Source organism: Globicephala melas, chromosome 1 (genome assembly GCF_963455315.2).
Source record: "Globicephala melas chromosome 1, mGloMel1.2, whole genome shotgun sequence".
NCBI lineage: Eukaryota > Metazoa > Chordata > Mammalia > Artiodactyla > Delphinidae > Globicephala > Globicephala melas.
Window position 1 is genome coordinate 68,377,698 of NC_083314.1, and position 19,007 is coordinate 68,396,704.

The 19,007-nt window shown below is 39.9% G+C and overlaps 1 pseudogene; it reads right to left on the minus strand.

The window, feature by feature from the left end:
- Positions 1-3,486: 3,486 nt before the first annotated feature.
- Positions 3,487-5,679, minus strand: LOC115847964 (RNA-binding protein EWS pseudogene; annotated as a pseudogene).
- Between the last annotated feature and the right edge of the window lie 13,328 nt (positions 5,680-19,007).

The window sequence follows — 19,007 nt, forward strand, 5'->3', positions numbered from 1 at the left end:
CCCTTCTTGCCTGCAGAAAGAATACTGCCTTGTTTGGCCTTGCTGAGGTTTTCCTGGTAGACAGAACCACTGAACTTCTGAATTCAGAAGGGTGACTATGATTTGCAGCAGGAGCAGTGTTTTCTCTGGGAGTTCTCTGGCCTCGAAGGTGATGGATGGGCACCTCTCAGGCATAGTTCCTTGATCAATAAGCTATAAAGTCTCAAATTATTTTGTTAGATCCATTGATCAAATCCACTGAATTTGTCCCAACTCTTTTATCGTGAAGGCAAGGACTGGTGATGTTCAGTTTCTCTCTCCTTGCTATATTCTTTCTTCATCTGGCTTTGGGGTGATTTGCAGCCGTGTGGAAAAGACCAGAAGTGGAGAATGAAAGTTACCATCCCCAACATTGAAGGAAAAAGGCTTATTTTGGTTGTCTGCTTCAGAATGAAGCAGTGTGGTTTCTCTCTTTGGTCTTTTAAGAGGTTTCTCAGTATACAGTACTCCCCCATTATCCCCAGGGGATATGTTCCAAGATCCCTCAGACCCTCATGGATGCCTGAAACCGCAGGTGGTACCTAACCCTATATATACTTTGTTTTTTCCTATACATACATACCTTTGATAAAGTTTAATTTATAAATTAGGCACAGTAAGACATTCTAGTAATAAAATAGAACTAATAATAAAATAGAACAATTATAACAATAAGTTATGTGAATGTGATCGTTCTCTCAAGATATCTTACTGTGCAAATTTAATGCCTTTTACATCTTAACTAAGCACTTAACACACATTGTGGCTGTAATTTTTGGAGTTTGAGGTGTGACAGCAAAACTAGCACAAATTTCTTTTTCTTTCTTCACAATTTTACAGATTAGAAGATTTGTTCTTACCTTAGATCTTAGCAATTCCAGCACATGATTTTTTTCCTTTCCTTATTACATTGAGAACTTTCATCTTTTCACTTAAAGGAAGTTCTTTGTGCTTCTCTTTGGCATATCCAAATTGCCAACATCACTACTCCTGGGTTTTGGGGCCATTATTAAGAAAATAAGAGTTACATGAACACAAGCACTGCGATCTTGCAACAGTCGATCTGATAACTGAAAGGGCTACTGAGTGGTTAATGAGCAGGATATGTTGGACAAAGGAATGAGGCACATCCTGGGCAGGACAGAGCTGGACAGCGCAAGCCTTCATCATGCTACTTGGAACTTGCACAGTTTAAAACTTACGAATTGTTTATTTCCGTTTCCATTTAATATTATTGGAATGTGCATGACCTGGGGTAACCATGGAAAGTGAAGCCATGGATAACGGGGGACTACTGTACTGGCTACGGTGCACCTTTGCCTTTTTTGTATTCATTCATTCATCTGTCCAGTCATTCAATAAATATCTAGTATGTGTTAAGTACCCTGGGTGGGTTATATCTGCAAGGCTGTTTGTTTTTTCTGTAAGGGCCAACTGGGTTTAGGTTCCCAGGAAGCTGTGAGATTTTCTAGGTACATGGCATTTCCTCAATTTTTATTGTTGGATGAGTGAATTGAATTGCTTCCAGGAGTAATTTGTTAGGCAGAGCTTTTATTCACTCATTTAACAAACTTTTACAAATTACTTTCTAGTGCAAATAATAATACCTAGCTTTTAGGGTTGTCTTGATGATAAAAGAATATATAGATTCTCTAGCACATTTTCAGGTACAAAATAAATTCTTAATAACTGGTAGATATTATTATCACTATTGTCTCCTGATAGATTTGAATTTTGGCGAGTGAATGTCACTTACTATTTATTTGGTTGGTTTATTTTAGAAAATCCTCTTGCTGAGAATCTCTGGCTCCTACACAATAAATAAAATGGCTCAATTAAATATATTCTTAGGATCTTATTCGACGACTCCTTTTTACCCTGTCCTCCTAACACATACACAGTTATTTAGTTCAAGAAGAATAGCACCATCATAGAATTACCCAGCCCTCTGTTATCCTAGAAAGAAAAGGTATAATCAAGTCTTATCTTAGTGAGTAAAATACACTCATCCTTGGAAATAGAGACATTTAGCTCCCTGTGTAAGGCAAGCTGCCTCAGGTAGGTAAACATCTCTTTTTTCCAATGAGAATCTTACTCACTCTCTTTAGAAGTGAATCTAATATTCAGTAATTAGTTTGTGTTGTTTATAGAGTAGTTTTCCACAGAAGATTTCCAAAAAAGAACTAAAATTGCACTTACTTTTAAATATTTCATGTTAAAAGGGGAAAACCTGAACTTTATTTTATTTATATTTTCTTCTCGCCCACCGCATCTTGGTCCTCCTCTGCTCATTTTATTATTTCAACTACCAAATGATTTTCAGACACCCTCTACCTATGTAGTACTGTGCTTGCTTTGCCTTCTCCGGGCTTTTTTGTTCATGATCCCCCCTTTTTTTTGAATATATTCCCTACCTTTCCACTTGAGATGTCTTCCACGAACTCTATTCCAGTTTGAGGGTCTTTCCTATGAGCTTCCATATTCCCCAGTGCTTACTTTTATTTTGTTTTTTTTTCCCTGGGTCTCATTAACTTTTCTTTTCTTAAAAATTGAAATATATATAGTTGATGTACAATATTATATAAATTACAGGTGTACAATATAGTGATTCACAATTTTCAAAGGTCATAGTCCATTTATAGTTATTATAAAGTATTGGCTGTATTCCCTGTGTTGTACAATATATCTCTGTAGCTTATTTTATATATAATAGTTTGCACCTCTTAATCCCCTACCACTACCTTCTTTCTTCCCCCAGTGCTTACTTTTATTAATACACTAATCACTCTACATGGGAAGTACAGAAATACCAGTGTGCTTCCCCACTAAGCTATGTTACTTGAGGTTGGGGACACTGGTTTGTAATCCTGGTGTCCCGTACAGTTAGTTTCTCAAATAGTAGTTGCTCATCGAATATCTATCAAATGAAAGCATGCTTGAATAAATGAATGACTGGTTGCTGGTGTGCAGCACAAAGGAAAACAAAACATGAGATAATTATATGGTACTTGCGGAAAGGAGACACTTGTGGAAAGAAGATAGTCATAAGAATGTTAGGAATATTTTACTCCAAGACGTGGTGTATTTTGAATGTAAATTAGTTGTAAATAAACTGAGTGCTCTTATTTCATAGAAGAGAGAGTCTGTGTGAGTTGAGATGGTAACTGGTTTCATAGAGAAAGTGGCATTTAAGATGAGTCTTAAAGGATGCATCAGAGTTAAATATAATCACAGAAATCCAATAATTGGCACTGAAAGTAATGAATTAGGTAAATTTGAGTTGTCCACTTTTAATTTCACTAGAATTCTTTCTATCCCCAGCTGGAAAAAAATCAGGGTATTGTTAATGAATACACAATGGCTATGAATAAAGCACTTTGAATAACATTCAAGCTGTGTCAAATACTTTTATATTCAGTGGGTTCTGTTAGAGATACCATCAATATTTTTTTTTTTTTTTTTTTTTTACCATTTAACTTGTTTTAATGTTTCTTCACAAATGGTGAAAAATACTAAAGTACAGACAGGAATAATCATAATGTTGTGGCCAACATTATAAATATGGAATTATAAATTTAAAACATTTTCTGGTTTAAAAAATAAATCTGGTAGTCAGTGCAGCTCTGTGGGGTCTCTGCGTCTAGTAGGGCCGGTCTCTGCGTTCCTGACGGTGCTCGCCTTTATCCATTTTTCCAGGTCCTCCACGCCCGCCTCTTCTTCCTCCCATCTGTTCCATCAAAGGTCCAGGGGGTCCCCCAGGGCCACCTCGTCTTCCTCCACCAAAGCCACCACGGTCCATGCCCCGGGTGCCACGGAAGCCACCTCTGTCTCCACCACGGCCACCTCTGAACATTCCACCAGGACCACCTCGATCCATGAGGCCACCTCTTCCTCCCCGCATGCCACCAGGGCCACCTCTGCCACGGTCACCGCCCGGGGGTGGGAAAGGTGGTGGGAGGAAGCCTTCAGGCTTTGGGGCCTTACACTGGTTGCACTCTGTTCTCCACGCAAAGTTCTGGTTTCCACACCCCGGATTGGGGCACTGCCAGTCTCCAGCTCGGTGCTGGACGTTTCCTCCTCCAGACGGGTTCCCTCGGGAACCGCGGGGCCCTCTTGGTGGGAAGCCTCCTCTGTCTCCTCCACGGCCTCCCATGCGACCCATGGGTCCTCCAGGACCTCCTGGGCCTCCTGGACCTCCTCGGAGCGGCGGCGGCATCCCTCTACCCTCATGGGAGGGCATTCCTCCCCGCATGCTGTTCATTGGAGGCTTCTTCCGAGCAAGAGAAACTTTAAGTTTGCTCCCTTGAAAATCTTTCCCATCAAACCACTCGACGGCAGTTTTGGCAGTTGGCGGGTCTTCATAGGATACAGTAGCATCGCCTTTGGGCTTTCCTGTTTCCTTGTCCAAATAGATATGGATCATGGGTTGTCCAGTCCTCTTGTTTATCTTGACAACTCCACACTGCTTAAAGAAGTCTGCCAGATCATCTAGAGTCACACTGTCACTTAATCCTTGCACATAAATTGCACTGTTGTCACAGTCTTCATCTGGATCTACAAGTGGGCCTAAATCAAGATCTGGTCCTTCGTCCATGGGTCCACCAGGCTTATTGAAGCCACCTCGCTCTCCAGCGCTGCCCATTCCACCGTGTCCTCCTCCCCGCCCACCTCTGCTCATGCCTCCACGATCAAATCCCCCTCTTCCCCTGCCCCGGTTATCAGGGCCACTCATGCTCCGGTTCTCTCCTGGTCCGGAAAATCCTCCAGACTCCAGCCCATAAACACCCATGCTACTGGGGTGGTCCTGTTGGAATGAACTCTGCTGCCCGTAGCTGCTGCTCTGTTGGCTATATTGACTTGGAGCCTGGCTGTAGGATCCAGTTTGGGGGGGTAACTAGTGGGCGGCTGCTGCCCATAGCTGCTTTGTTGACCATAGCTACTCTGTTGTCCATAGCTGCTCGGCTGCCCATAGGTGTTCTGCTGGGAGTAACTGCTCTGATCATAACTAGTCGGCTGTGTAGAAGAATAGCTGGTAGGAGGATAGGATGGTGGTGCTGTGACTGGCTGCATGGGGTAGCTCCCAGGTACCTGGGGGTAACTGTAGTTACTCTGTCCATATCCTAGGCTGGGCTGGTTGTAACCCCCTGTGCTAGATTGAGGTTGACTAGTCTCAGCGGGTTTGTTACCATCCTGCGGTCTTACAGGCGCGGTGGCTGCTGGCTGCTGCCCATAGGCTGGATAAGCAGGCTGAGTGCCGTATGCAGACTGAGCTGCATAGGAGGCCTGGGTGGTAGTGACTGTAGCAGTGGTGGTATCATAAGCACCAGTGCCGTACCCCTGGACAGGCTGACTGTATGCCTGGGGGGCAGTTGGAGTAGAATATCCAGTGGGAGGCTATCCATAAGAAGTTGCATAGGCGGTCTGCCCATAGGTTGCAGTGGTCTGAGCCTGGGTATAGCTGACATCAGTGGGCTGTCCATAGGTTCCGTAACTTTGTTGCCCATATGCCTGGGTGGTCTGTGCATATCCTTGAGTGGGCTGGGCGGTGTAAGCACTGTAGCCCTGCTGGGCTGCAGCTTGGCTGTAGGTACTGTAATCCGTGGATGCCATTTTCTCTCTCCTTCCTTCTCGTTCTCTCAACGTCCGTCTCCCTCTCGCTTTCCCTCTCAGAGATACCATCAATATTAATAAGAAAAGTAATGGTGTCTACAGATGTATAGATTTGGAATTATGTAAAGCTTGTTTGGAAAAAGACCCCCAAAGCCCCATGTTTCATAACTTTTTTTCACACTGTCCAATGTACACAAGGAAGCAAAGCTTTCTGTACATATATATGCTTGGAATTAAACATTTTCACAGATTTTTCAGAAGTTGTATGAAAGGTTGTGATTTTAGAAATTTATAGGGGCAAAGAAGGGTTCAAGGCTACAAACCTATGATAAGTGAGCAGGGAGTAACTGAGGGAATGAGTTACTAAGGAACAACATCATTATGGGGTCAGAAATTGTAGACCTATCGTTAAATGAGGCATGGGACATGGCCGCTGCCAAAGTTTTAAGTTAATTGCTGGCACCTCTCTTTGTGCATTTGATCAGACACGAGAGGGAGAAATTCCTCTTGCCCTTCATAAACTGTCAACAAGCCAAATGAAATATGTGTCTTGAGAGCAAATGCAAACCTAGTGAGAGAGGAACATGATGCAGTGATTTAGGCACCTGGAAAACATAGCTCTTTCCCCATTATACTTATTTTTTATATTAAAGTAATGTACAGATTGTGTACTTGAAAGGATACATTTGGACTGTCTTCATAAGATTTTCTTCAGCTTGACAGTCAAGCAATGTATAGCCGTCTCTGAAGTGCCCATATGTGGATTTTCCCATTTGTGAATTATCTGTGGCACATTTTCCAACTCTGATGGCCTAACCCTTTTACCCAGCGTATCTTAGAGCTATTCCTCCCTGCTCAGAAAATGAAGAACTCATTTGAATATGAACCCAAGCAAAATGCAAGTCTGCAGGTCAATGCACTGCCAAAACAGAAAACTTTCATGTGGTACATTTTCAAAGCCGTCTAGCAGAATAAATGGATTCCTTTATATTCCTATAGCAATTTTTACCAACTTCTATTATAACATTTATCACATTTTATTACAGTTTTTCATTTGCCTGCCTGATGCCCTAGGCCTATGGTAAAGGGAGGTTTTAAATTTATTTTTCTTCCCTTAGCCTCGAATTCTATATATGGTATTCAGTAACTTTTTGTCAAATTAATTAATTAGAGTACAAACGAATGAGTAAATAATGTTTTGCATGATTGAAACCAACGTATGGCTCCTGCTAGGATACAGAGAATTGTCTGTAAATAACTTATATTTCACAGTATTTAGAGCTGCAGAACATCTTAGAGAATATCTGGCACTATATATTTTTAAAATTTATTTTTTTTTCTTTAAGTGAAATAATTTTTTTTTTTCTTTTTTTTTGGTACATGGGCCTCTCACTGTTGAGGCCTCTCCCGTTGTGGAGCACAGGCTCCGGACGTGCAGGCTCAGCGGCCATGGCTCACAGGCCCAGCCGCTCCGCGGCATGTCGCGGCATGTGGGATCTTCCCAGACCGGGGCATGAACCCGTGTCCCCTGCATCGGCAGGTGGACTCTCAACCACTGTGTCACCAGGGAAGCCCTAAGTGAAATAATTTTAATAAAATATTATTTTGAACTTTTTCAAGTATGAGGCAGAGGGGTATAAAACTGACATAGGCAAGGAAGCGATGAACAGCCCTGCATTCCATCCTCTGGCTACTCCACTGGTCAGACCAGAGCCCTGTCCCCAACACAGAACCTCTTTGCCAGTAACAACTTCGCCAGTACAACTTTATAGCTTTTCAGATGAAGCCAGAGTTTATTGGAGTTCCCCAAGTTTATTCCCCAAGCCAAGACTGGAACTCAACCCCCTGAATAAACAATGCTTTTTCAACTGTACCAAGTTTTTACCTCATTATTATTTCTGTGGTTGTTTCAGATGCTCCACACTCCCACTCCCCTTCAGTGAGTCAAAGGAAAGACAGCAGACTGTAACATCAGTTAGTTTGAACGGGGCAGACCCATGAGACTAAAATGTTGTCATCTGAAGTACTTTCTTGGTTTTGTGTCTAGCATACAGTCACCCTGAGTGGGGGACCCTGTGGCGTGGCTGAGAGCTTATTGGAGAGGATGCTTTGCAAGGGCAGACATGATTTCTTAACCTGAATATGCATTAATTCTCCCGTGGGCAAGAGTGGTTCAACCAGCTCTGGTCTATGTGGTCAAGGAGAATTGGTGTAATAAAGATAACAGAGAATCCAAAACTTCAGAGCGGCTTGGCATCCTTTCTTCTCTTCTAAACTTTCATCTGGGTCTTGTAAAGGTAACCAAAGTGACACTTTTATCTTGCCTGATACAGATGCAAACAAATAATTATAAGAATGATGATGGCAATGATAAGGATAGTCATAATTACAAGTTGAAGTGCATGTTTTAGTGAACAGAGTGTGGAACACTATAGTTCATAGTATCACTAAAGCAATTTTGTGAGGTGAGAGAGCAAGCATATGAGAAAAACAATGAAGCTGAAGATGAATATTAAAAGGACTTATTCAATGTGACACAACAAATGGCAGAAATGAGAATGAAACAAGGTGTGTTTTCCTCTATATTAGTACAATACAGTCATGACACCACAGCATTTTAGCTGCAGGAAGCAGCCAGTGGTTTCCAGTAGTCTCTGCAACACTGAGCTTTGTAATCCTTCATTCCCGTCACCACTTCTTCCTCACTGTCTCAGTAAGGATTCAGTCAGGGAAGCTGAACTGCTATAGTATAATGAAGCAGAGAATTTGTCATAGGAATTAGTCTTTACACAAATGTGGGAGCCAGTGGGGAAGAAAAGGTCAAATAAAGAGAGCAAGAGATCCGAGAGATGTCGGTAACCAGCACCAGTACAGCTGAACAAATCAAAGCTTGAAGGGAAATCTGAAGCAAGGCACATCTAGGTGCCACAGGAGGACCAAGAAAGGGCCCAGAATAGAAGTCTCTAAAAGCTTGTTGGTCCTCCATGGCTACTGCCTCTATAAATTCATAGCAAAGTTTCTGGTGAGGCTGGAGTGGTCACAAAGACAAGCTGTCAGAAAGAAGAGCTAGACATGAAATGGGGACGAGAGAGGGAAAATTGGAACTTGTCAGTGCCTCTGCATCTGCCTATCACCACCTCTAACCAATGGAGACCTCTATACGGTAACGGCTGCTTCACTTCCACCTCCTCAAACTCATGAAACTGCACTTTTGGCCAATTACCATCCAGAACCATCCAGAGAAGAGGCTATTGAGATATGTGGTTCCCAGTGTAAACAAATTGCTATGGAACAATCCAGCCTACTTCTGCACCTCTACACTTTATTGGTCACACAATTTTGTACAACTGAAAGATGTGCCTTCTATACAGAGTCAACTACTAAAACCTTAACACTTTTAGAGAGAAATAGGAGAATACCCTTGTGACATTAGCATAGGCAAATATTTCTTAAACAGACCCCAAAAGCCATAACCATAGAGGGAAAATTTAAAAATTTGAAATCATAAAGATTTTAACTTCTAAAGAGAAAACACTGTACAAATGGGTCAATAAGTACAATACAATATAATGCAAATTAAAAAAAAGCAATAGAGAAGCAACAAACTGGCGGAAAATCTTCTCAATACACGTGTCAGTGACCCTTATTCAGACTATAGAGAGAACCCCTGCAAAAAAAAAAGACAACTCAATGAAAAATGAGCAAAAGTTATCGATACTACACAAAGGAAGACATACAAGTGACTAATAAACACACAAAAAGTACTCAACATTTTTAGCCAGTAAGGAAATGTAAACTGAAACCACAGTGAGATACCATTATACACTCACTAAAATGGCTACAAAGACTAACAAAATCAAATGATGGTCAGTATGTGGAACAACTGCAGTTCTAATCCATTGTTGTTGGAATGTAAAATAGTGCAACTTTTATGGCAATCAGGTTGAAAGTTTTGCATGAAATTAAACATGTGCCCATGTTGTGACCCAGAAATTTCACTTCTAGACATTTAGCTAAAGCCATGAATATGTAAACACAAAAAGACTTTGTATAAGCATGATCGTAGTAGCATAGCTCCAAATTGGAAGCGATCCCAATGTCCATCAATAGGAGAATGGATAAACAAGTTATTATATATTCATCCAGGGGAATACTGCTCAGTAATAAAAAGGTACAGACTACTGATACAAAAACATGGATGAAGTTCACAAATGTTATGAGAATGGAAGGCGCCAGATATAAAGAGTGCATGCTGAATGATTCCCTTTATGTGAAATTCTAGAACAGTTAAAAATAGTCTATGCTGAAAGAGATATGAAGAGTGTTGGCCTCTGGGGGCAGGGGTTTGTGGGGATTGATTAGGAAGAAATAAGAGGAAACTTACTGGGGGTGTTGGAAAGTTCGTATTTGGATAGGCTGCAGAGGGCTTGAGTTTACACATTCATCAAAACTCATTGAACTATAAAACTTACGAACTGTACGTTTGAGTATATGTATATTATGCTTCAATACAAAATGTTTTTTTAAATGATAAAAGAAATCTGTATTGTATTTGTGTACTTGAACATAATGTGAATACATTTTCTGATCCTGCTACCCTTCACTGTGGTCCACCTTTATGTCAAATTATTTATTTATTTATTTTTCGTACGCGGGCCTCTCACTGTTGGGGCCTCTCCCATTGCGGAGCACAGGCTCCGGACGTGCAGGCTCAGTGGCCATGGCTCATGGGCCCAGCCGCTCCGCGGCACGTGGGATCCTTCCGGACCGGGGCACGAACCCGTGTCCCCTGCATCGGCAGGCGGACTCTCAACCACTGCGCCACCAGGGAAGCCCTCTATGTCAAATTTTAAAAGCACAGACTTTGGCACCAGAACACATGAGTTTAAAATCCAAATTCACCATTTTTTAGCTGGGTAATTGTAGGGCTGTCATTTATACTCTTTAAGGCTCAGTTTTCTTACCTGTAAAATGGTGATAGTAATATTACCCACCTTGCTGGGTTCTTGTGAGGATTAAATGAGATAATGTATATGAAGAGCTTATCACAGAGCCCAGAGCTGCACTGTCCAACACTGTAGCTACTAACTACATGTGGCTAAATAAATTGATTTTAATGAGATAAAAGTAAACATTCAATTACTCAGTCACACTAGCCACATTTCAAGTGCTCAATAGTCACACGTGGTTAGTGTCATCTTTTTAGATCGGAATATTTCCGTTATCAGAGAAAATTCTATTTGTATAGTGCTGTCATAGAGCATAGAAGTGCTAAATAACTATTAGCTATAATTACTATTAAGAGAGAAAAAACTTCCCTTAAAGACTTCACATTTTATTGGAGAAATTAGACAATTAAACATGAAAACAATGTGATTAAATGCTACAACTTTGAGAGATACTATGGTGTGAGGGAGAAGAACCTTCTTTAGGGAAGAGCAGGTAAGCATCATTAGAAGCAACGCTTGAACTGTCATAAGTTGATGGTGGGCTCATCAAGATAAATACCTATAGGAAGTTTTTTACTAGGGCAAATTCTGGGAACACTGAGCATACGCAAGCAGCTGGCTCTCACCCTTTACTGGGAGAGCATCCTTAAAGAGGCCAAGTGGACCGTGATGGGATTGGGGAATGAGAGAGAAGAGTAGGAAGACATTCTGAACAGAAAAATCTGCTCATACTCAACAAGAGAAAAACAGAGACTAATAAGAGGTTCTGTTGCCTATAACAAATAGGCTTTGGGTAAATTGTTGGGGTGGAATGACAGGACCAGAGGATAACGAGGTGGGTAGGGCGTAAATGAAGAAAGGGCATTTTGTGCCATGCCAATGCATGATTTGAAAGATAAATTTATTTAATTATTTAAATATGTAATATATTCATATGGTCCAGCAATCAAAATGTATAAAAGGAAATATAGTAAAAAGTACACACACATAATAGGTAACTACTCCTCTTTGTTCCTTATTTAATCTTCCAAAGTTTATTTTATCACATGTAAACAAATACAAATGTGTGTGTATTTCCCCTTTTTAATATAAGCAGGTTTTGTACTATTCTGCCCCTTGCCTATTTTCACACAAGATGAAGATCTTTCCATATAGGTATATACAAAACTATTTTGATATTTTCTTTTTATCCCTTGCTTTCTTCTTTTTTTAAACAGCAACATAAAATTCTACTATATGGGTATATGATATTTATTTAACAGTCTCCTATTAAAGGATATTTATGTTTCTAATCTTTTGCTTTTGCGAAAAAGTGCTCTAACCAGTAACTTTGTACATGAATAATTTCTCCAGTGTGAGTGTGTGCCTATAAGATACATTTTTCTTTTACTTCTTTATTAGAGTATAATTGTTTTACAATGTTGTATTAGTTTCTGCTGTATAACAAAGTGAATCAGCTATATGTATACATATATCCCCATATCCACTCCCTCTTGCATCTCCCTCCCACCCTCCCTATCCCACCCCTCTAGGTGGTCACAAAGCACCGAGCTGATCTCCCTGTGCTATGTGGCTGCTTCCCACTAGCTATTTTACATTTGGTAGTGTATATATACCCATGCCACTCTCTCACTTCGTCCCAGCTTACCCTTCCTCCCCCCCAGCCCCCCATGTCCTCAAGTCCATTCTCTACGTCTGCGTCTTTGTTCCTGTCATGCCACTAGATTCATCAGAACCATTTTTTTTTTTTTAGTTTCCATATATATATACATTAGTACATGGTATTTGTTTTCCTCTTTCTGACTTACCTCACTCTGTGTGACAGACTCTAGGTCCATCCACCTCACTACAAATAGCTCAATTTCATTTCTTTTTATGGCTGAGTAATATTCCATTGTATATATGTGCCACATCTTCTTTATCCACTCATCTGTTGATGGACATTTAGGTTGCTTCCATGTCCCGGCTATTGTAAATAATGCTGCAATGAACATTGAGGTACATGTCTCTCCTTTTTTTTTCATTTTTATTTTCTCAGCTTTTGTTTACCTGAAAATGTCTTTATTTTCCCCTCATTTTTATTTTTTATTTTTTTAAACATCTTTATTGGAGTATAATTGCTTTACAATGGTGTGTTAGTTTCTGCTTTATAACAAAGTGAATCAGCTATACATATACATATATCTCCATATCCCCTCCCTCTTGCATCTCCCTCCCTCCCACCCTCCCTATCTCACCCCTCTAGCTGGTCACAAAGCACTGAGCTGATCTCCCTGTGCTATGTGGCTGCTTCCCACCAGCTATCGGTTTTACATTTGGTAGTGTCTATATGTCCATGCCACTATCTCACTTTGTCCCAGCTTACCCTTCCCCCTCCCAGTGTCCTCAAGTCCATTCTCTAGTAGGTCTGTGTCTTTATTCCTGTCCTGCCCCTAGGTTCTTCATGACCATTTTTTTTTTCTTAGATTCCATATATATGTGTTAGCATATGGTATTTGTTTTTCTCTTTCTGGCTTACTTTACTCTGTATGACAAACTTTAGGTCCATCCACCTCACTACAAATAACTCAATTTCATTTCTTTTTATGGCTGAGTAATATCCGTTGTATAATATGTGCCACATCTTCTTTATCCATTAATCTGTCGATGGACACTTAGGTTGCTTCCATGTCCTGGCTACTGTAAATAGAGCTGCAGTGAACATTGTGGTACATGACTCTTTTTAAATTATGGTTTTCTCAGGGTATATGCCCGGTAGTGGGATTGCTGGGTCATATGGTAGTTCTATTTTTAGTTTTTTAAGGAACCTCCATACTGTTCTCCATAGTGGCTGTACCAATTTACATTCTCACCAACAGTGCAAGAGGGTTTCCTTTTCACCACACCCTCTCCAGCATTTATTGTTTGTAGATTTTTTATTGATGGCCATTCTGACCAGTGTGAGGTGAAGATACATTTTTTGAAATGAAGTTGCAGGTCTCTGTGTTCATGATTTGGAGGGATATTGCCACATTGCTTTCCAAGGATTTTTCCAGTTTACATTCCCACTGGCACTGTGCAAAAGTGCCAGTTCCTTACAGCTTCCTCAGTAGAAATTGCTATGAAACTTTTTTGTTTGTTTGTTTTGTCAATGTGACAGGTGAATCCATGTCATTTTAATATGCATTTCTCTTATTATGAATGTGTAAGAAACATTTGCTTTTCTTCCTTTCCCGAGAGACATCCGTTCATATCCTTTGCCCATTTTTTATTGTTAAGCATTTTGATTTGAACTTTCTTCTTCTAGCAGTAGTCTTTGAAGAGATGCTGACGTGATCAGATTTGCATTTTAGAAAGTTATCTTTAGCAGAGGCCTTGAGGAGAGTGGGCTGAAGCTAGGAGAGACAGGAGATAAGAACACTAAGAAGAGGAATATAATTCATGTGAAAAGTTCAATGAGACACACTAAGGGCTAGAAACTAGTGCACTTGGAATGGAAAGGAGGGAGTGAATTCCTGAGATAATTGGAAGATGGAGCAAAACAGATTCAGTTGGTGGGTTGCTTGGGGTTAAGAGAAGAGCAGGAGTCTAGGAAGTCTCTCAGGCTTCTGATTTGGGGGACTGAGTGGCCAGCACCTGGGACAGACAGTTCCGAAGCAGGAGCAGATTCTACAGGGAAGCTGTAATGTCCCTGCGGAATGTCTGTTTGGTTTAGCACATCCAGAATTTTAGAAGAGAGGTTAAAAGTAGATCTGGAGATGTGAGGTATCTATATATACTATATGTGGATATATAGATATGCTTATTAATCTGAGGTCCTTATGATAACCCTGTTAGCGGGGAAAGAGGAGCAGAAGTATCTGTGTTGGAAATTCTTGTAACCGTTTTAACGAGTGGGTAAGATTCAGTTATAATTAGCATATCCTTTGTTTGAATGCAAATGTTGTTTCTAAAACTCCCCATTCTCAACTAGGCTAACACTTCCCTTGTTTCCAGCAGTAATTTGCTGGGCAAATCCTTTCTTCGCTATTACCGGCAAAATTCTATTACATATGTTCTATGAAACATGTGCTTCATATGCCAAGCTGACTCTAGTCCAAAGCAGCAGTGTTTGTGACTGAGCGGGACGGCCCTCTCAGTCCCCACTGGGCTCCCAGAACCCTCAGGGTATTTTCTATCTTTCTAACGATCACACTCTCTAGGGGAGACTGGCTGGTTTGAACATATCTGAAGTATATCTATTTAGTTCCTATAATGTCTTATTTGGCTTTGTGTTGCCAGAATACAGCATAGGGCCTGGCACACAGTAGGTGCTCAAGAAGGGGTCACTGAAGGGAGAAAATACTGACAGAGATACTTAACAAGTGTCAGGCATTTGTAGTAAACTGCCTTTCTTTTCATCTCTCTCACCCTGTTTTACGGTCGACAAAACTCAGGTCTATTAAACAAAGCCCTCCCACCTCTGACTCACCAGTGAAACTTCTGATCCCTCCCTACAAAGTAATCAGGTGTAGTTTGCTCTAGATTGAGAGTAGGAGAGAATTGCTAAACTGAGGTTAAGTTGTATCACTACCAAACTGTTTCAACTCTTACTTTACCACAAAGTATAAAGCAACATTAAACACTACTTATCTCTCCCAAACATCATGTCCAAAACACCTTTTCCTAATCACAGATTTAGAAAGAATCATGACAGATTATTTAGGAGCTGGGGTGGGCTGTTGGTGGGGAAGAGGTAGGGAATGCATAATTACTGCATGGTGCTTTTTTTCCCCCCCACTATTTTACTAGCAAGATGCTTGGTCTCCACAAATTACTTCCCCTACATTTACTTTAAACTTCTAGTCAAGGTGGACTTATTAGTCCCCTTATATCTTGAGTTTTTCATTTTGTGCTTGCTTTTTGTTTTGTTTTTATTGTGGGATAACATTCGCATACAGAAATGCATAAATCATGAGTGTCCAGCTGAATGAATTCTCACAGAGTGAATCCCCCCATGTGAGCAGCAACATAGATCAAGAAATGGAACACTACCAGTCCCCCACTACACCAGAAGCTTCTTCCGGTGCCTCATCCCGGTCACTACCCCTTCTGTCTTCCAAAGGTGATCACAACCACCATCGTGATCCTAACACCACGGATGTTGCCTCTTGGTATGTTATATAAATGGAATTGGATATAATATGTTCCCTTTTATGTCTAGTATTTTTGCTCAAAACTATACATGTGAGGTTCATCCATGGGATTGCATTTAGAGTTGGTTCATGAATTTCATTGCTGTATGGTATTATATAAATATACCACAGTATATCCATTCTTCTGATGACAGAAATTTGGGTTGTTTGGAGTTTTCGCCTTTCACGAATTGTGCTTCTGTTTGCATTCTTGTCTGTGTTATTGTTTTTGGTCTTCCCTTTTCTTGAACTTCCCTCCCACCCTGCCCCCACCCCCTCAGCTCTGCCCCGAAATACCTTAATTCCTAGCTTAGATTTACCTAATTACGTTGGCTGTCAATGAGCTTCCCCATCCCCTCAAAGCTTCCACCTTTCTACTTTCTTAAAGTACATCTTATATGTCATGAAATGGTTCCTTATATTAAAACCGTTTATATATGTGAATTATTTCTATTAGATTGTAAGCTCCTGAGGGCAGAAAATGTCTCATTCTTCCTGTTATTTCCAAGTGCAGTGTCTTGCTTATAGTAGCAATTCAATAAAGATTCAGCTAGTGAATGAATGGTTGAATTAGGAAAATTTCTCCCTGACATGGCGATATTGAATCAATTTGATTAAATATGCCCCATTTTCATGATGGGCTGATCAGCAATAAGATCTATGGTCAAACTGTTAAGATACAGTTTTTTGTTTTTTTTTTTCCAATTCAACTGTAAGAGTCATATGGTCAATTAAAAATATCTAAGAATTATATTTAAAAAATCAGGAATCATGGTACTCTTGGATGAAAAATCTATAAATTATTTCATATGCCACTCTGTAAATCCTTGGCCATATTGTTAAAAAAATATTTCTGTAGTTGGTATTCTTTCAACAAATAATTATTTTGTACTTACTATGTGCCAGGTGTCATGCTAGACCCACAATATGCTCTCTATTTATTTCACATATTAACAGAAAAAGGGTCAGAATATTCTTACTAAAGGGCTATTTTGAATTCTTTATTATGTCCATGATTTAGCTTTGAGTAGCTTCTTTCAGACAAAGAAGCTCAGGACCTATTATGCTGCACAGAATTAATTAAGATCAAGAGGCAAAGAGACAGAAAAAGAAGTGGAAATGTTGGTGTTTGGGGGATGTTAATCACTCGCCAGTCTCTGTTTTGGCTTCTAAGCAATTAAGAACAGATGAGAAGCCAAATAGAGGCTGTGATATTGGCTTTTTAATTGCTTAGACTGGATTGGGGAGCACAACAAAACCTTCTGTGTCTCGCTCCCTAATGAATGTACCCACCCCAGTCCAGGCAGAGAAATTAGAAATGAGGAGGCCTTCCCCTCAGGTAAGGATCCAGCCACTGAGAACTAATCCCTCAGGGTCAGGAAGCAGAAAAAAGCTCACTTCATTGAAGGCCAGGTTGGTTTTGAGTGATAAAGAGCAAGATAGGGTAGAGCTTGCTTTATAATTTTATTTTTTTGCTCTTGGGCTGTCAATCTATCCCCAGCCTCAGCAATTTGGTAATAATTCCTCTGATAATCGTGTTGATGTGTGGGTAGGGAGCAAAGGAAGGATGAGGGTGCTCAGGCAAGTATTTCTCCTTTGTGGAGAGTGGAGGAGACACCCCCTCCTCTCTTTGGAAACTTGAGACAAAGAGAGGAGACAAGGAAGAGAGATCAGGAGCATTGTTTTTTCTCCTGAAATGTCAAAATCAAGACAGTTGAAAAATGCAGAAGTTCAAGGCAGAACTGTAGAAACTTTTAATGTGCATTTAAGGCCAAATTTTGAAAGATACAGAAGGGAGTTAGTTTGTAGATAAATGGGGAAGAAAAAGAAATGTTAGGAGATCCATATCACCACACTTTTTTGGTGGAACTCTACAGCCAGAAAATGTGAATTGAGAATTGAAGGGTTATGGGAAAAGCCAGAGTTGCAAAGGGCATCTACTCAGCTTTGTGATGAAGAAAAGGAGACATAGGAGGACACTGCACACACTCAGTGGGACAATGGCTGATGTAGTGGGCCTGTCTCAAATATCAAGCTTAGTTCTGTTTTATTCTTTTTTTTTTTTTTTTTTTTTTAAGCAGAGAAAGATGTACCAATCAAGCCTATCTTGACACAAAGAGCTGGCAATGTCTAGTTGGAGCTGTGTCTCTATAAGAAAAATCTTGTGAAAAGAAAATCTGTTGTGTTTTTTCCACTTTTCATTCTTCCAATACTGCATCTTTTATCTTTTAGTAAAAACTTTATCTTCTTTAAATTAAACTCTTGTTTGCCTTTTAAATTATTGAAGAGGTTGGATTCTACTTTTAATTTCTTGATTTTAATGACTAGATACTAAAAAATGATCTGAATTATAATTCTAAAATATTTACCAATGCATTGAGAAGTGCAACATAACATGGCGTGAAGAAGCCTAGATATTTGGCATAAGTAGCTATCTGGAATGGGATCTCAGTACCAGAACCATTTCTTATCCATACCTTTGAAGGTGTTCACTGAATCTACTGATGCTAAACTAGAGCTGATCGAGGGCCCTACCATCCTCTCTCCTGTTGTCTGGCCTTTTATAACCTTCCTTCTAATACCAAATCCTGCAGTGATGTCTCAGTCTTAATTCCGCCTGATTTCACACTCTCTGGAATATTTTCATGGAGAATTCAATTTTTATAGGGCCATTTAGCATGAAGAAGGGGGACTTGCAGCTCCTCAATTTAGAAAGACACATCAATAAGGAAAAAGGTAATGTTAGACAGTGGAGTCAAAAACAATTTAGTGCCCAATATTAATGATAAGATAGCAGTTCACAGAGGACCAGGGTAATCCATAACCCTAGGAAATGGATAGACCTATGAGTACGTTTGAATTATCTCTGACAATTGGAGGACTGGCAAAAATTCTTTGTTCTGTACAATGCTCTGATTGAGGTCAGTACAATCTTGATTTTTGAAGAAAATCTCTTGATTTTTCTAAGCAAACATATGTAAAATAACATCAAAGTATTTTTTAAATCAATGCTGTAAATCAACTATTTATTTAAAATTTTAAAATAAATAGTTGATTTACAGTGTTGTGTTCATTTCTGCTATACAGCAAAGTGACTCAGTTATACATATATATATTCTTTTTCATATTCTTTTCCATTATGGCTTATCACAGGATATTGAATATAGTTCACTGTGCTATACGGTAGGACATTGCAAAGTATTTATTTCAAATGAAATGAGAAATAAAATGAGATATAGCATTGAAGGCAATTGTCTATGTAAAAAGTAAAATATAC